General features: G+C 37.8%; 1 long non-coding RNA gene across 1 annotated transcript in view; it reads right to left on the bottom strand.

The window, feature by feature from the left end:
- Nucleotides 1–2959: 2959 nt before the first annotated feature.
- The window catches only part of LOC138709158 (uncharacterized), a 35908-nt gene continuing 15975 nt past the window's right edge, over nt 2960–22892 (bottom strand). The window contains exon 3 of the long non-coding RNA XR_011334852.1: nt 2960–22875. This is a non-coding gene — a long non-coding RNA (uncharacterized lncRNA). The remainder of the gene's footprint in view (nt 22876–22892) is intronic.

Genomic DNA, 22892 nt, shown 5'->3' with positions numbered 1-22892 from the left:
CAGTAAGTCTGCTGACATTAATGCCATCGACGTGGGTCGGCATCGAACTCGCAACCTCGAGCACAGAAGGCCAGCACTATATCGACTACGCTACTCAGGTTGACTAATCATGATTATTAAACCACAGACAAGTAGGAGTATCAGAAAGGTGAAATCGGTGTAGGTACAATTGTGTGACAATGTGACCTGTTCTGGCTCTTGTTAAAATGTTTGAACATGTCTGGGCAAGTTTTTGTACATTTCCAGGTCATTTGGTTTCATTTGTATAGGTTGTAACATTTTTCCTTTGTCAGAAGAGAGCCAATTGTTGATCCATACGTTTATAAAATGAGAGTTTACTGAAGCAAAAACACTGGATAGAGATATCACTTGAAGAGGTCTTGGTTGCAAATATGTTGCCTGTTTTGCAATATTATCGACTTTCTCGTTTCCAGATATGCCACAATGACTAGATATCCATTGAAATGTTATTTTCTTTTGGAGTTTTTTTAGTTTACTAGTTGTTTCTGAATTGGAATAATTCTATGTGCGTATAGGTTTGGTACATATTTAAATATAGCCCCCTTGGAGTCGGTAAGTATGCAAATATGTTTTTCAGAAATTTGAGTAACACACTGAAGAGCAGCATCAATAGCTAGCAATTCAGTGTCAAGACTGGAGGAGGATGAACATGGTATGAAGTAACTTTCTTGATATTTTGGAATATAATACTCTGCTCCTGATGTCCCATCATCAGGGTTTATACAGTAGATCCATCTGTATAAATTTGAAGGTGATCCTTACATGTGCTGCAGATCAGTTCCATGACATCTAACTTAAGAATGTATGGAGTATCATTTTCGGAACGATTTCCTGGAATTTGTATGCAATGTTCTGGAGTTACCCATTTCCATGGAGGAATTTCATTCACAACTGGAGTTTTAGCAATGAGTGTGCCTGTGATATAGATTGGTATTTCTACTTTTTTTTATTTTGTAGAAATTACACAGGATATTATCTGACAGTTTGAAGAACATCTGAGATCTGGATGAGGCTTGCAATTTTAAATGAATTTTAGATCCTTTATTGATACATAGTGTCTGATTGGTTGAATATTACATTCAATTTCTAGGGCAACAGTTGATGTGGTTTTTGGTACTCCGAAAGAAGAGGGTTAAGAAAATTTTTAATTTTCAATGAAATTAGTCGCTGTCCATTAGGGCTCTAGCCTCATTTGAAGAAGTCACATCTCTCTCTGCTGCAACATCCATGTTTCTATCATGGAGTACATCTGTAGGACTCCTACCGCGAGTATACCTTGAACTTTATCTTCCACGCACTCTTCCACATCCACGTCCACGTCCTGCAGTCCTTATTATAGGCCCATCCTAATGCTTCAGGTCATCAAAGAAAGAGTGGTGTACGGGTGGGATGAATTACTATAGCTATTACAAATTGCTCCACTTAGCAAAAGTTATCCTTATTGGATCACTGTATAGTTGGTCCAGCTCAGTGTGTGTAGCTCTTCCACGAAGATGTTTCGAAAAGTCAGCGCTGTAATATATTACCTCTCTCCATTATGGAAAATGCATTAGTTATAAACAGAAGAAACGCAACAACACTATGTAAACAACGCATTGTATTAGTTTGCCTCTCAGCCAAAACTCTGTATGCAATGTAATACAAGAGTAAGGCCAACATGGAGCAGCACTGACTGGAACTGCACTTATATTACTTTTTCTCTGAACAGAAGTGACGTTAAAGATTTAGAATATACACTTATCTCACTTGAAATGTTGAACTGAGATAAAGTTCGCAGTTGGATCTGCCGGTCGTTCAAAATTGCTGCCTCAATGCCTGTGACATTCCACTGGGTTGCAGTTATTACCAGCTGCCCAGAACATGGCAAATCACAAAGGTTCTCGTGCCCGTCTGCAAAGAATGCGCACCACCTGGAGATGTTACAGTCCATACAGTCTTCCCCGTACACACAACACGTCTCTGTGAATTTCACTAGGGTTATGTCCTTTAGTCCACAAAAATCGCACAACACTTCGCTGCTCTTCATAAGCAGATGACAGTAACATGCGCGCCATCTTTGTTACGTAGTTCATGCTTCTCTCACTAGACTTGCATATGCAAAACAAATTGTGTCTGTAGTGCAAACTTCAAACTATATCTCAGTGAAATGTCAGCATCCTAGCCACAATACCAATGCAGAAAAAAATTATTGTGCATTACTTTCCGATCCACCCTCGTATCTTTTTCACAAACGGCCACTATTAAGAGAGCAAGTAATTTTTCGTCTGTTTAAACTAGTTATCAGATTTTTTACAAGAAATTTGGGGACACAGGGTCAGCTCCATGGTACGATCACTACATTATAGCAGTTTCAGAATAAGAAGGCATATGGCCTAAGTAAATGGAGTGCTGGCGGCAGTACAGCATTGGCACACATTGCGTAAGACGTGAAGATAAGAGAGCAGATATGTGGAACAAAGAGAGGCACTATTTGCTGCGTTCAGCAGACAGGGGCGTGAGTGACCTTTTTCATCCTAGTGTGTTATGTTTAAATATTCTTACTGAAATCATTTACTTAAAAATCTGTAGATCTCTGGGACGCTAATATGGGAAATAAAGTGTATATATATATATATATATATATATATATATATATATGTAGATTTTTTATTTTAGTAGGTTATTTTATGATGCTTAACATCTTAGGTTATTTAGCGTCTGAATGAGATGAATGTGATAGTGCCGGTGAAATGAGTCTGGGGTCCAGCACAGAGAGTTACCCAGCATTTGCTCATACTGGGTTGAGGGAAAACCCTGGAAAAAACCTCAACCAAGTAACATGCCCCGACCGGGAATTGAACCCGGGCCACCTGGTTTCGCAGCCAGACGTAGCCGTTACTTCATAGGTGTGGACGATATATATGTAGAAATTTGTACTTTGTTAATGAGAGAAAAACAGTTCCATTGGTGAATGAAAATTTTATATTTATTGTAAAGCATATACATTATTACAAACATAGATACAATAATGTACAAAAATCTTTGCGTGTGTAATATATCTGTTAATGCAAATACAAATTAACAAACGGAAATATTATGTTTGTTAGATACAGTACAGTCTCGTTAATCCGAACTAATTGGGACCAAGACTTATTCTGATTACAAGATTTTCGGATTAACCGAAATATTTCCTGTAATGCAATGCATGCTATTCACGACCGCTAAGAGATGGTGGTGTAGGAGTACCTTGTTGCTATTTTTAGAATTACAACAGGGTCACTTCATTTACAACAGAAAATTACTGATTTTATGAACATAACAGATGTACAGAAAACACTAATTGTTGTAAGTACCCTTGAATGAGGTATTTTCATAATTTTTTTAAGTAAAAGAAATTGAGTGAATTTATATATATATTTTCTTTTGCTACTTTGTACTATTATAATAAATTTGGTTTTTTCTTAAAATAATTTTGTTCGGATTAACCAGATTTTTGGATTGGCGTAATTCGGATTAAGGAGACTCTACTGTATATCCTAACACAGAAGTTATCATGTGGCAACAATAGGCATAAGTAGTCCCAGATTAATGCCATTAAACAAGATGGTACATATGTTATTTTTCTAAACAAATTTTTTTGTTTGGGAAAGAAAAACTTCTATGTCTTATACCAATGAAACCATAGAGTGAGTACTGCTCAAGTACAGCAATGTGCATTATGTTCAAAGACCTCTGCCATAATGTGATGTCCACAATTTACTGAAAAAAGCATCACCACTGTTATTGAACTACAAATAAGCAAAGAAAATTATTACTCTTATAGTATATCTTCATGAAGACTTTTCTTATGAGGCCTCTTATTATTTAATGCTCTAATATTCTTTCAATCTTTTACATTTTATTGAAGTATAGCAAACAAACCATGTTATTCAATGTTCAAATGACATGGTATTATCTTTTAATATTTCACTCCTTTACATTATTGAATCTACAATATTAAAACTTTTGTTAGTAAAATACAATTTTTTTAAATACAATTCAATATGATTATGTTACATTTACATTTAAATATTCATATGGCAGTGACGTAAAATGATTAAAAAAATCAGGTACTCTCCACACCTTCTTCACCCATCTCCACTCATTCTATCTTGACACTAAGAATGGAGTTATTTTTATTTATCTGAATATGAAATCAATTCGTCTTGTATGACTGCAAAACGTCTGTGACAGCATTCAATTAAGATCAGTTTCTCTATCTACTCCTCCTCTTTCATATCAAAGGAGATGTCCAATCAACTTTTCTCTCTTCCTGTAATTTGATAGCCTATTACATCGTGAAACATGCCTCATTAAAAAGGCACTGATACCTGTCGTTATGATAATGGAAAAAATGGGACCATAAAATTAAAATTTAAAGTACTGTGAAATCAATTCGTCTTGTATGACTACAAAACGTCTGTGACAGCATTCAATTAAGATCATTTCTCAGTTTCTCTATCTACTCCTCCTCTTTCATATCAAAGGAGATGTCCAATCAACTTTTCTCTCTTCCTGTAATTTGATAGCCTATTACATCGTGAAACATGCCTCATTAAAAAGGCACTGATACCTGTCGTTATGATAATGGAAAAAATGTGACCATCAAATTAAAATTTAAAGTACTATCAAACTGAAGCACTCATTGATGACACCATGGCCAGTCATATTATTACTTGAGATGGTAAAAGTCGAAGAGAAGTGTAGTGACACAGACTCCCATCTTGACGACATATAACAATGCGTTCAAACAGATCTGCAACCCTCGCCTGATAGAAAAGACGTAAGTAGGCCTATTCTATTTTTCTACTACATTTTCTATTAAATGTTGGATTCTATTACTCTCTCACTATAATGATGGATTGCTGTTTAGTATTAGTAGAGTGGCAGCATTTCTTGAACGATGTTACAGTCACTTCCCCTCATTCTTTATTGCTTCTCCAACGAGAAGAGAGTCAACTGACGATGCTCTGTTTCCCCTCTCCAGATTGAAAGTTAATTTGATTGAGTGATACATAATTTTTCACCGCAAAAAAAAAAAAAAAAGGCATTTTAATTTGAACAAGCCAGGAATGCTTTTCCAGGTTGTACTTTTTCGGCACTACTACTGTTGCTGAACAGATGAAACAAATCGGTTTCGAAGCATTTCCCACTGTAAAGAGAAACTGTTCTTTCCATTCTTCATTGAATGCTTGGACATCCACTTCACTTTCACTCTTTGACAAACCATTCTTGCTAATTCACAATACTTAACTACAGTATTAACATGCTTTTCCACTGTTAATAACTGCTAGCACTACACAACACAAGATGCACATACAGTGTAGGAATCTCACACAGAAAAATAAAAATTAACCATAATTACATTGATAGTCACTTAGAACCGAAATGGCTTGAGTGTGCCATCTGTTGCAATAGAATCAAATTAACTATATTTGAAAACCTGCTTCTATGAATGAGACAGTTTACTTTGCAATGATAAATAGTCTTGTATCGGTTCTTGAGCTATTGGCAGGCCAATCAAAATGTCTTGATGGGCCATTACTTGGCCTGTGGGCTAAGGATTGCCACCCCTGCTCTAATATTATAAGCTATCTAAGTTTAAATTATTAATATAAGCATAACCATAACAATTCACATTACAAAAAAATATAAGAAAAAAATTAGAGTAACTAGAACAAATACTTATACTTGACACTTCTACAAGAAGACTTGCATCTTTATGAACTCTCGCATTCTTTATCATTAGGTCCGAGAATGTGACATAAAAACTGGTGGCAGCTTTAGGTATTTCTGTGTAGAAGTTCACTCTCGCAATCTTTATTATTATAACCGAGAACGTGACAAAAACTGGTGGCACCTTCAGGTATTTCTGTGTTGAAGTTCAAAAGTTTGAGTTTGACTGAAGGCATCTTCAGATCACTATGGAAAGAGCGCGCATTCCCACAGACTGTCATTGAGTTTTGGACATCAACCTGAGGTCCGAGGGTCCACAGCCCAACACACCACATCAACCAATTGTCCATCCATCAAAAACAAGACTCCATAATTTGAGATTTAGCACTTTAAATTTAAACTGATTTAACTCAATCTGACTCACTGTAAGTTATATATGACCAATCATTTATTTTTACGTCCTCAATTGAACTTCATGAAGATATATCATTCGGAATTTCAAAATACTAATTTAAACTTTTGAAGCTATAGTCACACTTCACACAATAATGTAGCAATGTAAGGTGCTCATCAGCACACAACACTATTACATGTTCACTTCAACAACACTGAAGTCTCTCCTGGTCAAGATGGATTTGGCTGGTTACCAGTATAAGCTACCTAGCTAGGAAGCGGAGAGTTACTTTGGTCCATGTACTGTACACCTACATCTGCTGTAGGCATTAGTGACTTGGCACGGTGTAATTAAATGATAAAAATAAAACCCAGGAATTACAATATTTTTAATTAATAGAAATATTTTATGGAAACATAATTAAAATGTTACTGTAAAATGGGGTGAATAAGGACGCAGGGGGTGAATAGGGACGAAGTTTTGTAATTGTTTATTTCTTTGTGTCAAAGATTAAATATAATAATAAGAGTGTTTATGTTTTCATTCATTATGAGTGAACAAATAAACATTATTATATTTACTCTTTGATACAAAGAAATACAAAATAATAAAACTTCATTCCTATTCACCCCATTTTATGGTACAATGTTTAGGCCAGGGGTGGGAAACAGCCACTCTCAGAGAGCTTAGCTTCTTCCGCTACAGTTGCTGACTGCTCTGTTTATAATACGAGTTTCTTCACCCCTGGTTTAGGCAAACTTTGATTCTCTACATTCCAAGAAATATACTTATATACGCCACTGTCATATAGAGACTCTACAACTCAGTGACAGCTAATTGTTTTCATTACCATAATAATCTTAAGAAGAGAAAATAAAAATAGCAGAGTTCATAAATTAAAGCGTTACGTAGCAAACTAATACTACAATCATTGTTAATAATATGTTATATAATTATTTAAGCACATTGTTTGGTATCCCATGTCATAAAGGTAGTAGAAGTTGTTCCTTTGGGAACTGAAAAGAAAATAATTTAATATTGACTGTGTAAGATAGCAAGTCATTATACAAAGTAACAATGCCTTAACTTTCACCTAGTATAGAGTGTCTCAAACTTCTGAGGCCAAAATTCTATAGATGGTGGAGGACTGTAAACTAAGTATGAGATAGGACACCAATGGTCAGAAATGCATATTTCAGGTGCCACGAGATCTTGAATGAGTAATATGTGTCAGGAATGTTTTTGCAAGCTGCTTTTGTTTCACAGCAAACAACTATCTGAAGTTTGGTGGATCTAGCTTGCTAAACAATTGTACAGTACTCTAAAGGGTCACCTCTGTTTCCATGGTGACATTTGTTTCTGTTTACAGTTTATGCCTTGTTGTCGAAGATAGAGCATTACTCACACAGGAACTTGTAGACATGCATGTAATGTATGGTTCAGCAGGATATAGTAGCTGGAAAGCCAAACAGATGTGCATTTTCACCGTGAATAGAAACTTATGAGACTGGGTCGTTCAAGCCACAGAGAGCTGGCTAAGATGCTAAGCAAAGAACTGTTCGCATACAGACTTTTGAGGAGATGGTGCTGGATTGTGTGGCAAAACACCATTAGAAAGCACCTGTCAACTTGCCCATGAAGTGCATACTTCAAAGGATAATGTCTGGAGATTACTGAGGGAGCAGCAATTACATCCCTATCATCCACTACAACTGCAAGCAATGGGGCCAAATGATTTTGAATCCAAAGTTCAGTTCTGTCAATGGTTCATCCAGTGAAGGTGTTTTCAACAACTGCAATAGCCATGTTTGGAGTGACAATTCACGTGCCCCACTCGTGTCTGGTCACCAGCAATGATTGTGTATCAACTGTATCAGAGCACATAACACAACCTTATTTCATGCCGCCCTTTTTGAATGGACCACATTACTTGTTGTTTATTCGTGATGTGTTCAAGAATTGAAGACCTCCCTCAAAAAAGGTTGTATATCATATGAAAAAGTATATGATATACAACCTTCTTTGAGGGAGGTCTTCAATTGTTGCACGCTGTACCTCTTGTTGTCTGCGAGAGAAAGTGGCTGCAATACGACTATGCGCCTGCTGACTTCGATGGTGATGTCCACGAGGACCTGGACAACAGATTCCCTGATCATTGGATTGGAGAGGGAGGTCTTGTCCCATGGCCAGTGCAATCACTGAAGAATCTCACTTCACTCCTCTGGATTTTTTTCCAGTGGGGCCACATCAAGTTGTTGGTGTACGAAACCCCAGTAAACACTGATGAGGAACTGTTTGCTAGGATCCTAGCTGCCTGTCTTGTTGTACAATAGATACCAGGGACCTTTAAAATTTCACGTGCACTGTCATGCATGTATTGAAACTGGTGGTCGCCACTTTCAATACTTGCTCTGAGCTGTAAATTGTTGAGCTGTTTATGGCTTAAATATGCAATTCCGACTATTGGTTCCCTTTCTCAAAATACTCAGTTTACAGTCCTCTACCATTTAAAGGTTCGAAACATTCTATATAAAAATAAACGTAATTGCTTCCACTGTTAATATTTTCTTAGAATTCATCAATGGATATCATGTAATGTTGACAAAAGCAATCGGACTGAATTATTATTGAACACTATTATGACTTAATTACACAACCAAAAGATTATATAGTGCATTCTCACTACAATAATATTAAAAGTACCTGAAAAGAACGAAGCTGTAAAACAGTGATTCTCAAACTATGGGTCGCAAGTCACTAGTATTTCTCAAGGTGGTCACAAAGCTCTCGTACTATTGTAATGATAAGTAACAATTTTATTGGTATTATTAAAAATGTGTAATTGAACTCATCATTTCGTTAGAATGTGTAAGAATTTTGTTAGACTGAACTCTAAACTTCCAAAATTTATGTTGAAATTATTCTATTTGCTGAGAGTTCGTCTTACTTCATATAAATTGTAACTCTAGATTTAAAGCCTTTGCTTCATTTAACAGATTCGGCCCATTTATGAAACTTATATCTTTCGAGAGTCTATATAAATCATTAACACATTGTAAACTGGCTTGCTCGCTGGTATCTGGTAACAAAGCAGTTCTGTCACGTCCGCACAGAGAACTTAATTTCTGCAATGAACATACAACTCCAGTCTGTCTGTCAACCAGAGGGCTAAGGATACGTGCGGCATAACTTCATTGGTGGCAATGTCAGGTTGAATCTGCTAGCAAAAAGTCACGGGTTCGACTGAGGAGCAGACTTCAAGGAGATCGTCTGTAAGAGAAGCACGCACTCCTGCAGTACTTCTGACAGCCTGTGCGACAGCTATGGTGCAGAGGACTCTTCAGCTTTAACCGAAGTTCCTGGTTACCTTTTACCAACAGGTAAGAAGGATAATCTTTGTTCATCTTTCAATTGGCTGATTAACCTTGCAAAATTAAGTGTTCACTGTGGCTCAGGAAAATTTGTATCCCAAATTAAGTAACATGATGCATAACAAACCATCAGATAATTCTGATATGGAGAACGAGGTTGCAGACGAAGGAAACTGTAATTATCTTTCAGTCACCCAAGCAATTAAGCTACTTCCGAAACGTTTTGATGGGAACAAGTCCGAGTTAAGGGAGTTTATCTCAAGTTTTGAGACTGCAATAGAAATCGTAGCACCTCACCAAAGACAGTTGTTTTTAAAGTTTGTAGAATCTAAAATCACTGGTGAAGCTAAAACTAAACTACTATCCAGGTCAGAACGAAACAGCTGGGAACAAACTAAAGCAATACTCGAAGAAAATGATGCTACCAGACGCACCATTGATTTCTTCACGTGTAAGCCATTCAATAGTAAACAGGGCATGAATGAAGACATTGCAAACTGGGGTAGTTGGATTGATGCCATGTCGTCCGATTTGACAGAAGCTATGATGAGATTGCTGTTCACTTGCCACCGCGAAGGCATGAATGCTTTCTTGAAATAGATTTCTAAAGCTTGCTTCATTTAAGGTCTACACGATGAGCGAGTAGAAACAGTAGTTATGTGCGAGAGATGAGAAAATGTTCCTCCCTAAGGGTGTGGTAGAAAAGTGACATATTCCACTTCTTCCCCTGAAAGTACTTATATCCTTTATCATGTAAGTTTATTGTTCGAGAAGAGATGACACATATCTATTCCTCTTCCTTAATTCCCATCCCACTGTGAATCATTTTCTTTAGAGCATGTCACCATCTTCCCATGTGATGTGGAAATACATGCATCTAAATGAATAAGATGTAGGCAATGCGTGCAAAAAGTCACGTAACTCATTGCCACCCCATGATCTAAAATGACGTATGTACACATTCAATTGGATACCAACTACGTCATGATTCTTTTAATTGGGTGATCTGTATCTAAAGGAGGAGTTATTTCTGTATGAAATCTTTATAAGCAAGCTGTAATACTGTATTGGAGAGTGACTCTGCTTGTACTCGCCAACAAGTCTGCATTGTCAGCTGTGTATAATCATATTTGTGAACTTGTAATAAAATGTCATCATATACTCTACGAACATCAATTTATTTCGAAATTCAGGACTTAGGTTCTGGACGAACCCAGTATCTTCGACTCAAGTTTGGGAGAACTTTAAACTCTCTGGTGGCAGCCTACCGACCCCGTGCTACTTACACGACAAGGGTACAAACACACTGGCACCTAGCTTTAAAGCTAGCAGACTCCACTATCAGTGTTATGAAAGACAAGGAAGCTTGGTGTGCACACAGTGGAGCTTGTTTACAGGCCGCTTTAATCTGTCAGCTGATTAGGTCACCTCCTTGGAATCTCTGTGTAGACTTGATATCACAATAGATTCAAGTAGTGAGGACGTATTTGATTTATTAGACAGGATCAAAGAAGTTAATATTACAAGAATCCGTTTCTCGAGTGTGTTCTGTTCACTCTATAAATAATGCAAGGATTGTGTTTGGTGAAATCATCTTTTTAAAAATCTGCAGAACTTCCCAGAAAAATTCATTAGCTACCTGAGAATGGAAATCGAAACTTTCGATTATCTTCTTTATTTAACTAAAGATTCCATACAGAAACTTGGAAAAATTGCCATGGGAATCCTATTTTGCAGGAAGACTGACTTATACTCACACTGAAGTAAATACTGTACATTTCTTACAAAATAATGCCTAGTGAACATTCTCAATAATTTGATTGATATTAGTTATTATTTATTTGTTTATTTTTCGTGGTATTAAGGTATATGCAGAAGAGAGTGACTAAACTCTTGAATTGAGATCAAAGACTCCCATTACATCAATTAGGCCTATTGGAGAACGACAATGTCCATTTGTCCGAATTCACTAGTAGTTTGTAATTAAATTCTACCTCCAGTTTTGAATCTATACGAAAAGTTAATGTCATGGCGGGTCTTTCGAACACATGAGCAATGTTTTTTAAAACTTTACAACCACTGACACAGGATTTCCGCCATGCATGAAGCAAGAGGTATGCTCAAGGCGGAGCTTGACAGGCCGCTAGCTGATAGTCGGAGTGGCCAAAAATGATATTCTGTGCTCTGTTTAACATCATCACGTCGTAGCATCTATAATATTCAAACAATTGCGTTGCAATTTTTTTATTGATAGGTCAATGTCCAAGGGAAGCACAGAAAAAAAATTCGAAATCAAATTTTTGTTTTTAAAAGTGAGAAAAAAATACTTACTTTGAAGTGATCTGCTCAAACCAAAAAATTTACAGTAAGCGGTAAATTTTTTTTGTTTTTCACGTTAGATGGGGGGATCAAAGCAAGAAAGATGCTGAGTAAGAATGGAAATTCGTTTTAAAAGTTATCACTGCTCAAAATCTTTACTGGTTACCGAGTTATGGCCAATTAATGTCAAGACTAAACCAAACGCGCGTAGTTTAAAATAAAATACAAATTTGTGTAAATGAAAAAGCACGAATTCTTGAGAAGTTGCACATATAATTAATAAAAGTCGTCCCTACTAATTACAAAAGTCATCATTCACATCTGGTCCACAGACCACCTCTCCAATGTCTCTCTACTCCACGCAGAGACTTGCGCTACAAGCTTGAAAGAATGACTGAAACCATTCTTGGAGTTTACAGCTTGCTAGAAAGCTAGAAGTAAAGCGACCATCCATGAGTCAACGTGTGCGGTGTCATATGATTCTAACAATTCATTTCTCCCACTACCACTACCAGCTAGTCTACCATCGTCAACGTGTTCGTACCCTAACGCAGTTGAAATTGCTTTAGAAGCAGAAAGCGCGATACTATCACACTGATTTAACAAACAGTCCCTTCCTCAAATACGGAATTCGAACTTCAGACATCATGGTTCAAGTGAATAATAACATGAATAAAAGTAAAGGCTATCAAGATAACTTTATAAAGAAAAAAAATGTCCCACAAGTGAAGATGTTGTATTTTTCCGGAGAGAAGGCATTTAGCTAGAGAGTGTAGAGATGTTCCTAGGTGTGGCAGATGTGAGGCTTAGCCACGAGACTGCCGGTTAGATAATAGGATTCGCGCAACCCGGGTCCTATATGATGATTGCAAGAGATAAGTGTGAAAAGGGGTCCCCTATAGGAAGCGGAACAAGCTGCAGTGAGAATAATGAAGATGCAGTGAGCTTAACAAGTAATGAGATGAACAGAGAGAATAAAGTGCATAAAACGACAGCTAATGAGGATAGGCTTATCCTTGTTGAGAATATGTAAAGTTGTTTGTCAGCTGGGCTGACAGGTCAGCAGGGTCTGACAATTAAAAATTCAATGGTAGAGCTGGATTGCAGAGTTCAGGTCAGCAGGGTCTGACAATTAACAATTCAGTGGAAGAGCTGGATTGCAGAGAGTTTGGGTCAGCAGAGTCTGACAATTAACAATTCAGTGGTAGAGCTGGATTGCAGAGTGCAAGTCAGCAGGTCTGACAATTAACAATTCAGTGGTAGAGCTGGATTGCAGAGAGTTCAGGTCAGCAGGGTCTGACAACAATTCAGTGGTAGAGCTGGATTGCAGAGAGTTCAGATCAGCAGGGTCTCACAATTAACAATTCAGTGGTAGAGCTGGATTGTAGAATTCAGGTCAGCAGGGTCTGACAATTAACAATTGAGTGGTAGAGCTGGATTGCAGAGAGTTCAGACCAGCAGGGTCTGACAATAAACAATTCAGTGGTAGATCTGGATTGCAGAGTGCAAGTCAGCAGGGTCTGACAATTAACAATTCAGTGGTAGAGCTGGATTGCAGAGAGTTCAGGTCAGCAGGGTCTTACAACAATTCAGTGGTAGAGCTGGATTGCAGAGAGTTCAGATCAGCAGGGTCTCACAATTAACAATTCAGTGGTAGAGCTGGATTGTAGAATTCAGGTCAGCAGGGTCTGACAATTAACAATTCAGTGGTAGAGCTGGATTGCAGAGAGTTCAGATGAGCAGGGTCTGACAATAAACAATTCAGTGGTAGAGCTGGATTGTAGAGAGTTTGGGTCAGCAGGGTCTGACAATTAATAATTCAGTGGAAGAGCAGGATTGCAGAGAGTTTGGGTCAGCAGGGTCTGACAATTAACAATTCAGTGGTAGAGCTGGATTGCAGAGAGTTCAGGTCAGCAGGGTCTCACAATTACCAATTCAGTGGTACAGCTGGATTGCAGAATTCAGGTCAGCAGGGTCTGACAATTAACAATTCAGTTGTAGAGCTGAACTGCAGAGAGTTCAGGTCAGCAGGGTCTGACAATTAACAATTCAGTGGTAAAGCTGGATTGCAGAGAGTTCAGGTCAGCAAGGTCTGACAATTAACAATTCAGTGGAAGAGCTGGATTGCAGAGTTTGGGTCAGCAGGGTCTGACAATTAACAATTCAATGGTAGAGCTGGATTGCACAGTTCAAGTCAGCAGGGTCTGACAATTAACAATTCAGTGGTAGAGCTGGATTGCAAAGAGTTCAGGTCAGCAGGGTCTGACAACAATTCAGTGGTAGAGCTGATTGCAGAGAGTTCAGATCAGCAGGGTCTCACAATTAACAATTCAGTGGTAGAGCTGGATTGCAGAATTCAGGTCAGCAGGGTCTGACAATTAACAATTCAGTGGTAGAGCTGGATTGCAGAGAGTTCAGGTCAGCAGGATCTGACAATTAACAATTCAGTGGTAGAGCTGGATTGCAGAGAGTTCAGGTCGGCAGGGTCTGACAACAATTCAGTGGTAGAGCTGGATTGCAGAGAGTTCAGATCAGCAGGGTCTCGCAATTAACAATTCAGTGGTAGAGCTGGATTGCAGAATTCAGGTCAGCACGGTCTGACAATTAACAATTCAGTGGAAGAGCTGGATTGCAGAGAGCTCAGGTCAGCAGGGTCTGACAATTAACAATTCAGTGGAAGAGCCGGATTGCAGAGTTTAAGTCAGCAGGGTCTGACAATTAACAATTCAGTGGTAAAGCTGGATTGCAGAGAGTTCAGGTCAGCAGGGTCTGACAATTAACAATTCAGTGGTAGAGCTGGATTGCAGAGTGTTCAGATCAGCAGGGTCTGACAATTAACAATTCAGTGGTAGAGCTGGATTGCAGAATTCAGGTCAGCAGGGTCTGACAATTAACAATTCAGTGGTAGAGCTGGATTGCAGAGAGTTCAGGTCAGCAGTGTCTGACAACAATTCAGTGGTAGAGCTGGATTGCAGAGAGTTCAGGTCAGCAGGGTCTCATAATTAACTATTCAGTGGTAGCTGGATTGCAGAATTCAGGTCAGCAGGGTCTGACAATTAACAATTCAGTGGAAGAGCTGGATTGCAGAGAGTTTGGGTCAGCAGGGTCTGACAATTAACAATTCAATGGTAGAGCTGGATTGCAGAGAGTTCAGGTCAGCAGGGTCTCACAATTAACAATTCAAATTCACTTGTACAGCTGGATTGCAGAATTCAGGTCAGCAGGGTCTGACAATTAACAATTCAGTTGCAGAGCTGAACTGCAGAGAGTTCAGGTCAGCAGTCTGACAATTAACAATTCAGTGGTAGAGCTAGATTGCAGAGAGTTCAGGTCAGCAGGGTCTGACAATTGAAGCGTCAGCTGGAACAACGTTATAAGTTACATTTGGTAAAATTTGTAGGAGCTGCAAAAATGTGTATGCGTACAATGTTGTTCTTATGAGGGTAGCAAACTTTTGAGTGGACAAATTTCACATACTGCATTGATGGATATTTACAAGCCAAGGAGTATAGCAAAGAAACATGACATACAACATTATTACACGGAAACACGCCAAATGAAAATTTTGTAACTTACAACATTGTTCCAGCCGACGCTTCAATTAACAATTCAGTGGTAGAGCTGGATTGCAGAGTTCAAGTCAGCAGGGTCTGACAATTAACAATTCAATGGTAGTGCTGGACTGCAGAGAGTTCAGGTCAGCAGGGTCTGACAACAATTCAGTGGTAGAGAGTTCAGATCAGCAGGGTCTGACACCAATTCAGTGGTAGAGCTGGATTGCAGAGAGTTCAGGTCAGCAGGGTCTGACAATTAACATTTCAGTTGTAGAGCTGGATTGCAGAGAGTTCAGGTCACAAGGGTCTGACAACAATTCAGTGGTAGAGCTGGATTACAGAATTCAGGTCAGCAGGGTCTGACAACAATTGAGTGGTAGAGCTGGACTGCAAAGAGTTCAGGTCAGCAGGGTCTGACAATTAACAATTCAGTGGTAGAGCTGGATTGCAGAGTGTTAAGAGGTGGGAAACCTTGATAGATACGGGGTCGTGTCATTGGTTAGAGAGAAATCACTAACCAATCCCTCCAGAATTTATTCCAGTGAAGCTTGTTTACAGATGTAAAAGGAGATTTGCTGTATGTGAGAGGTAAAATAGTACTGCCAGTGTGCCATGAGTTGATTCGCTATGAACATAAATTTCTTGTCGTGGACAAGTTACCACACAAGTTAGACATGATAATTAAATAGGTCAGGATTTTCTTAGTAAATACTATGTTCAGTTGACATTCAAAACAAATGGGTAAATCGTTAAAATCCCAGCAAGATGCGAATCGATAGTAGAATTTCCACTGAAGGAAAAGGGCGATGTGCTTATAATAAAGCAAGAAATCCAATGTATATTCGTAGGTGATACATTAACGACAATACGCGAGAATAAGTTATTAGACACTCAGTTGAGACTAGGGTATATTATGGAAAGTCAGGATAGTGTATGCAACATGTCACCAATTCATCGATATTGTGTATTTACCGGGCGACAAACTAACTGAAACCATGGGCGCAGTTCATATGATCCCGACACCTGGTTCCCCCAGAAAGAGCGACAAATGTAAAGAGCTTTCGAATACCCCAAGTGCATCATGAAGAAGTGAATAAACAAGTCGAACAGATGCTAGATGATGGTATAATAGTCCAGAGTTCGTCACCCTGGAACTTCCCTATATTGGTTCTGCCTAAGAAATTAGATGCATAAGGAAAACGAAAATGGAGGATCTGTGTGGACTTCTGCAGACTCAATGATGTCACTATTGGCGACTAGTATCCACTCCCAAATATTCTGGACATACTTGACAAATTAGGCAGGTCTAGGTATTTCACTGCCCTTGATTGTGCAAGTGGATATCTGCAGATACCTATTGTGATTCAGCAGACCACATGAAAACCACATTCAGTACATCACAAGGCCATTACGAATATATGCGTATGCTGTTCAGACTTAAAGCAGCACCAGCGACATTTCAGAGGCTAGTGAACAATGTGTTCGCAGGTCTAATTGGGATAAAAGCATGAATTTATTTGTATGACGTAGTTTTGTTTTCTGAAAAAACAGAAGATCACAATGCAAAATTAAGAGATGTCTTTGAGAGAATGCGCAAATACAATCTCAAATTGCAACCCGACAAGCATGAATTTTTTAAACAAGAACTGGCTTATTTAGGAACATAGTATCAAGAGATGGAATGAGACCAGATCCAAACAAGGTAGAGGCAGTGGTTCGATTCCCTGCACCCACAAATCTAACAGAAGTAATATCATATCTAGGTTGTTGTGGATATTACAGAAGATTCATACCTAACTTCAGGCCCTATCTGCTAGGTCAACAGTTTTCGATGGTAACAGACCACAGACCCTTATCTGGATTTTCAGTGTCAAGGATCCTAGTTCAAGGCATCTTCTTTTAAAGGAATACCAGTACGAAATTCATTACAACGCAGGAAGTATGAATACTAACACGGACGAGTGAAGTAGAGTTAAGTAGAGACGATGAACTGACCCAGGATAGAAAAGAAGCCATAATTCGAGATATGCATATTTGCCCAATAGGTGGACAACAAGAAACTGCTAGACGACGGAAAGAATAAAATTATATGTTCAATGGCCATCGATGAGACAAGGTATTGAAAATTTCATTCGAAATTGTGATACATGCCAAAGAAATAAAGCCACACGATCCCTAACTAAACAGGAGTTGAAAGTCACAGATACGCAAGACGAACCTTGGATCAAGGTAGCATTAGATATTGTTGGTCCATTCGCTGTGAATGTGCAAGGTAATAGATATATTCTAACATGTCAAGACAATCTCACAAAGTACCTAATTGCTATACCAATTCCGAATCAAGAAGCTAGTACAGTAGCGGAAACAGTTGTGACAAAATTATGCTTAGTGCATGGCATTCCACAAATTATACTCACGGACTGCGGTGCTAATTTTGTAAGTCAGCTATTCAAACACATGTGCAAACTTTTCAAAATTAACAAGATCACAATGTCAGCATATTACCCCGAAGGTAATGGTTTACTTGAAAGGTCACCCAAGGTTCTCGTAGAATACTTACGTTGTTTTTGTTCAAACAAACCGAATGGGAGAAGTGGATTCCTGTTGCGACTTTCGTTTACAATACAACTCCCCACTCTATGACACGGTTCACAGCCTTCGAGTTAATGTATGGCAGAGTAGCTGATCTTCCTGGTGAACTGAAGAAAGGTCCAATATCACCCTTGTATAATTATGACGATTTGATTGCAAACACAAAACATAAGCTTAAAGTGAGTCATGAAGTTGCAAAGGAGAATTTAATTAAAGCTAAAGTGGAACAAAAAGAGAAATTTGATAAGCACAGGGCTCATCCAGTTCAGTTTCATGAAGCAATAAAAGTACTTTTAAGTAACGAGTCAATTAAGGTAGGAACGTCAAGGAAGTTGACATCACCTTGGATAGGACCATTTGAGGTAACTAGAATAAATGAGAATGACACACTCGCACTACAGAACCACAGTAAACATGGAAAACAAAAACAAATTGTTCATGCTAATAGAGTGAAACTCTACTTTTCCTCTTCACAGCATGAGGATTGAAACTACAGTACATATAGTTTGTGCATCCTGTTAATCGTCCATTATAGCATCTGTTCTGATCACAACTACACAACCCTGAAAGACCTCAATGGAATATATATTTTGATGGTGCTACGTACAATTGTACGCATCCCACTATAAATTGATAACTTACGTAAATATGGAACCAGCAAGAGAATCACTGAGAATCAAGAGATCAAAAAACATGTTCAGTCAGTGCCGCGATTTTGTGATGGAATCGAGAATCAAACTTAGTTCGGTTACACCGAATGTCTCGCATTCCGTTCGTATATTGGTAACTGTATTAGATACGTAGAACGATTGAAAGACATAGTAGCTGATTACACTGTTGAAGAGCCAAGTTCTCATAGGCAAAAACGAGGCGTACTAAATTTCATAGGTCATATAAGTAAAATACTTTTCAGAACACTCGACGACGACACCATCTACTATAAAAATAAGATTTCAGAATTAGAACAGGATCAGGAAGACTTTTTGCGTATCACTAAAGGTCAGATGACTGTCAAATCCACTGTAAATTCATTCAACTCTACGATCCGTGACGTCGAAAGAAACGAACGAGTTTTAAAAGATGGACTCGCAAAATTAATGTTTCATGTGAATAAGGTCATTAGTTCATTGTATGATGAAACGCAAGCACTTGCTATGATATCAGAACATGGAATTCAAATAGAAAGGGTTATAAGTGAATATAAAGAAATGTTTGAATTGATTATAGATGCATTAATTCATGTGCAGGATCGAGCCATACAGCCACAAATTATTACTGCAATGCAAATTAAAAACATAATGAAAGATGAGCAATCGATTACAAGCTTAGATTATCCTGTCAATTTCCCGTCTCAAGAACTGATAAAAATTATTACTCCTCAAATTTACCTATAAAGTAAATTCCTTGTTTACACTTTAAAAATGTCTCTTTTAATTCCACAACAATTCCAACTGGATCAAATTGTCCCCTTCATCAACGAAGCACCTCTACCTTGAATCTCTGAGAGAGTTCATCATAACAGACAGCCTGCATCAACGATTCACGAAGATGACACGGTATCATACAAAGTGGAAAGGTGTTACCAGCTCAATGAGATGAAATTTGTGTGCAAGGAAGCCTTCCCAATTATGTCCTACAAGTCAGGAGAGGACTGTGAAGCTACGTTGTTGCATCCTTTGAATACGGAGATGCCAAGTACATGTTTGCAACACATGATAGAAATCAGAAACACACTGTGGATAAAGCTGTTTGGAAATGAGTGGCTACACCTGACGCCTAAGTCAGAGATCTTCACGATTTTATGTGGTGAGAGTCAATTGCATAAATCACTTACCTTAGAAGGCAGAGGTCGCCTTCATATGCAGCCTGGCTGCAAAGGATATTCTGTGCATTTCGTCATTTTGCCTATGCAACTATCACATCTAATATCACTTTCCCTAATGTAATCCAGAACACTAACGACATTGACTGTTGCCTATCCGCAAGTCAACAAACCTACCTCGAGAAAATTAAATTAAACCTTCCTATTAGTAATGTCCTACCACACACTGATGAATTGCAAGTAACTGCACACAAGACAGAGGTGGTCAAAGAGATCACCAATGATGAAAAATGGCGACTGGAACATTCGAAAAAATTGCATTACACATCATAGATAACTACAATTGCTGTCGTCATGATTGTACCTCTTATCACTACTTTCTCTCCAGTTGTTATTGCTGCAGAAGACTTAGATCATGGCTGTGAAGCAATTGTCAGCACTCAGACTGTGTGAATTCGACGAAACATAGCTTTCTGCAACAGACCATTCACACGGGTAATGTCCACTACCACCGTGGGAGCATGATATCCCTACCTATCACAGCTAAGGAAGTCAACACTTCAAACTGCAGCACTTCGCTGATGGCATCCGATGACAAAGGGTTGGAAAAGGTCGATGCTGTAGCACATCGTACACATTCTCATCAAACAAAGTAACTTAAATATGTGGGGGGGGGGGGGAAAGTGAAAAACAATCAAAGTGAATCTCATTTAAGTTTGAACATGGACATGTTAAGGACAACAGTAATAAAAGGAGTCAAGTTCTTAAATATCAGTTCTCAAGTAATTGTATGTTTTGAGTGTAACCTAACTTCTACATATATATATATATATCCTTGTTTTGTTTTTCTATTTTCAGCTATTCTTGTGTATAATTATATGTAAACGAAAATACGTGACATGAACAATGAAAGTTAACTATGAACTCAGGTCTACAAACAGGAATGTCCATTAAGAACAATATGTTTGCTCTCAAGGAGAGAGGTGTAATGATAAGTAAGAATTTTACTGATATTATTGAAATTGTGTAATTGAACTCATCATTTCGTTAGAATGTGTAAGAATTTCGTCAGACTGAACTCTGAACTTCCAAAATTTATGTTCCATATTATTCTGTTTCCTGAGAGTCCGTCTTGCCTCATTTAAATTGTAATGCTAGATTTAAAACCTTTGCTTCATTTAACAGATTCACCCATTTATGAAACTTATAAAATATAACAACCAAATGTAAGACTTCTATTGAAGCCTGACCCCAAGGTCAATGAAATACAGAATCTGACAAAAATGAAGACAAAATGTGCGACAATTGATTACTTAAAAAATATATGTATATATATTATCATCATCATGAATCAATTCGGCTTAGGTCCTCCAAGACCTATTCCATAAAAACTCTTGAAAATGTTCCTGGTCTTCCCAAGTCTCTCTTACTCATAGGTTTATATTGTAGAGCTAATTTGGGATGCAGTGTGGGTCCATAATACAGGGCTCCTACAAAAGATCTTCCGATTTTGAACTCATGTCATTTAAGTTCTATGAATCTGAGGTGCATGAAAATAGCACCAATGGAAAGAGACACTCAAAAGGTTTAATTGTAGCAACATTGTTTTTGTAGTTGGTAACACTGCCTCATAATAGCGAATATAAACAAATTTGTCCATTATTGAGGCGAAATGGCTGCTACAGAGGACAGAAAAGATTTTTGTATGCTTGATTTTCATGTGAATATTAATGTGCAATGGCACTACTGAACAAAGTTTGGTACAGATCCACCCAGTGGGTCTACAATTCATAAATGGTACACTGACTTTAAGGTAAGATTCTTCGCAAGCAGTTGCGTTTCATCCGTACTGACAATTGCTGCAAGCCCTAAAACCAGAGGACAAAGTGCTACAAAGAAATTTCTGCATAAGTATGCAGACTGTAATTGAAAACGATGAAGAATTTATTCATTCTGTAGTGTTTTCAGACGAAGTCACTTTTCATCTTTTTGGTTAAGACATAACCTCAGAATCTGGGGTTCAGAAAATCCGCGTACTTACGTGGAACTTGACCACAGATTTGATATGTGCCATGTTACTAATGGGGGACACAATGAACATCTTTAAGGTAAGGAACTAAACTTTTCGAGTTTCTCTTCCCATTGGTACTATTTTCATGCACGCTCAGATTCATAGAACATAAATTACAAGTGTTCGAAACCAGAAAGATCTTTTGTAGGGGCCCTGAATGAATGAATGAATGAATGTATGTATGTACACAGTATTATTTACATTGGCTAACATGGTAGATATATTTTCAAAACAGAGCAATCAACATTAGAATCCTTTTCAACCCCATTTTTCTGATTCTGTATCATCCTTACTCCCCTCTACCCTAAAAAAATCAGCTACAAAACTACTTATTCAGAAAATTACGGAAAATCCAGTTAGATTACAGATTCACATTTACATGTTCAAAATGAAAAATTACAATGCCAATAAAATTAAGAAAGCAATCAACTGAAAGGAGTTGTGAATGTAGTATTAAAACTATTTTTGTTTAATTATATTTTAATAACATTTTGGATATCACTAAGAAATGAGTATGTAAACTTTCAGTTGGGCAATAAAGCTACTCATGCCATTTTTCTCTGCATGCTTTCCACTATAATTAAAATCATAAACAACTATAGAAATAATTTATGTACACTGAGATATTTGCCACCTCAGATTTTGGCAAGTATAAAGTGTTTTAATTTATTTTAAATTACAGCATTTGGTTATATAAAGTAATTTAGTTTGTGGTATAAGCCCATGTCAAGTTTGAGAAACACTGTTGTAACACTTATCCTAAACTTAGTATTTAATTTTACGAAATATTGTGCAATGTTGATTAGTAAGACATACATAATAAAATTTATTTGACATTTAAGGCAACAATATTTCACAAGAACACTGATTTTATTGTCTCTTAGTCCATTAGCAACTATTTCTTTATGTAACAATTCTATCAATTCTGGAGAAAAAGTCTTGCTTTGCTGAATGCTGCCATAACTACATAGATGTTGGCACCAGCTTCAGGAATTCCCATGTATATTTGCAGTGCTCGATCTCATAGCTCTGGTTTCCTAGAAAAATATTTCCC

Source organism: Periplaneta americana, chromosome 11, assembly GCF_040183065.1.
Source record: "Periplaneta americana isolate PAMFEO1 chromosome 11, P.americana_PAMFEO1_priV1, whole genome shotgun sequence".
Lineage (NCBI taxonomy): Eukaryota > Metazoa > Arthropoda > Insecta > Blattodea > Blattidae > Periplaneta > Periplaneta americana.
The sequence above is the reverse complement of the archived record's forward strand: the minus strand, read 5'-3'. Positions and strand labels throughout refer to the sequence as shown.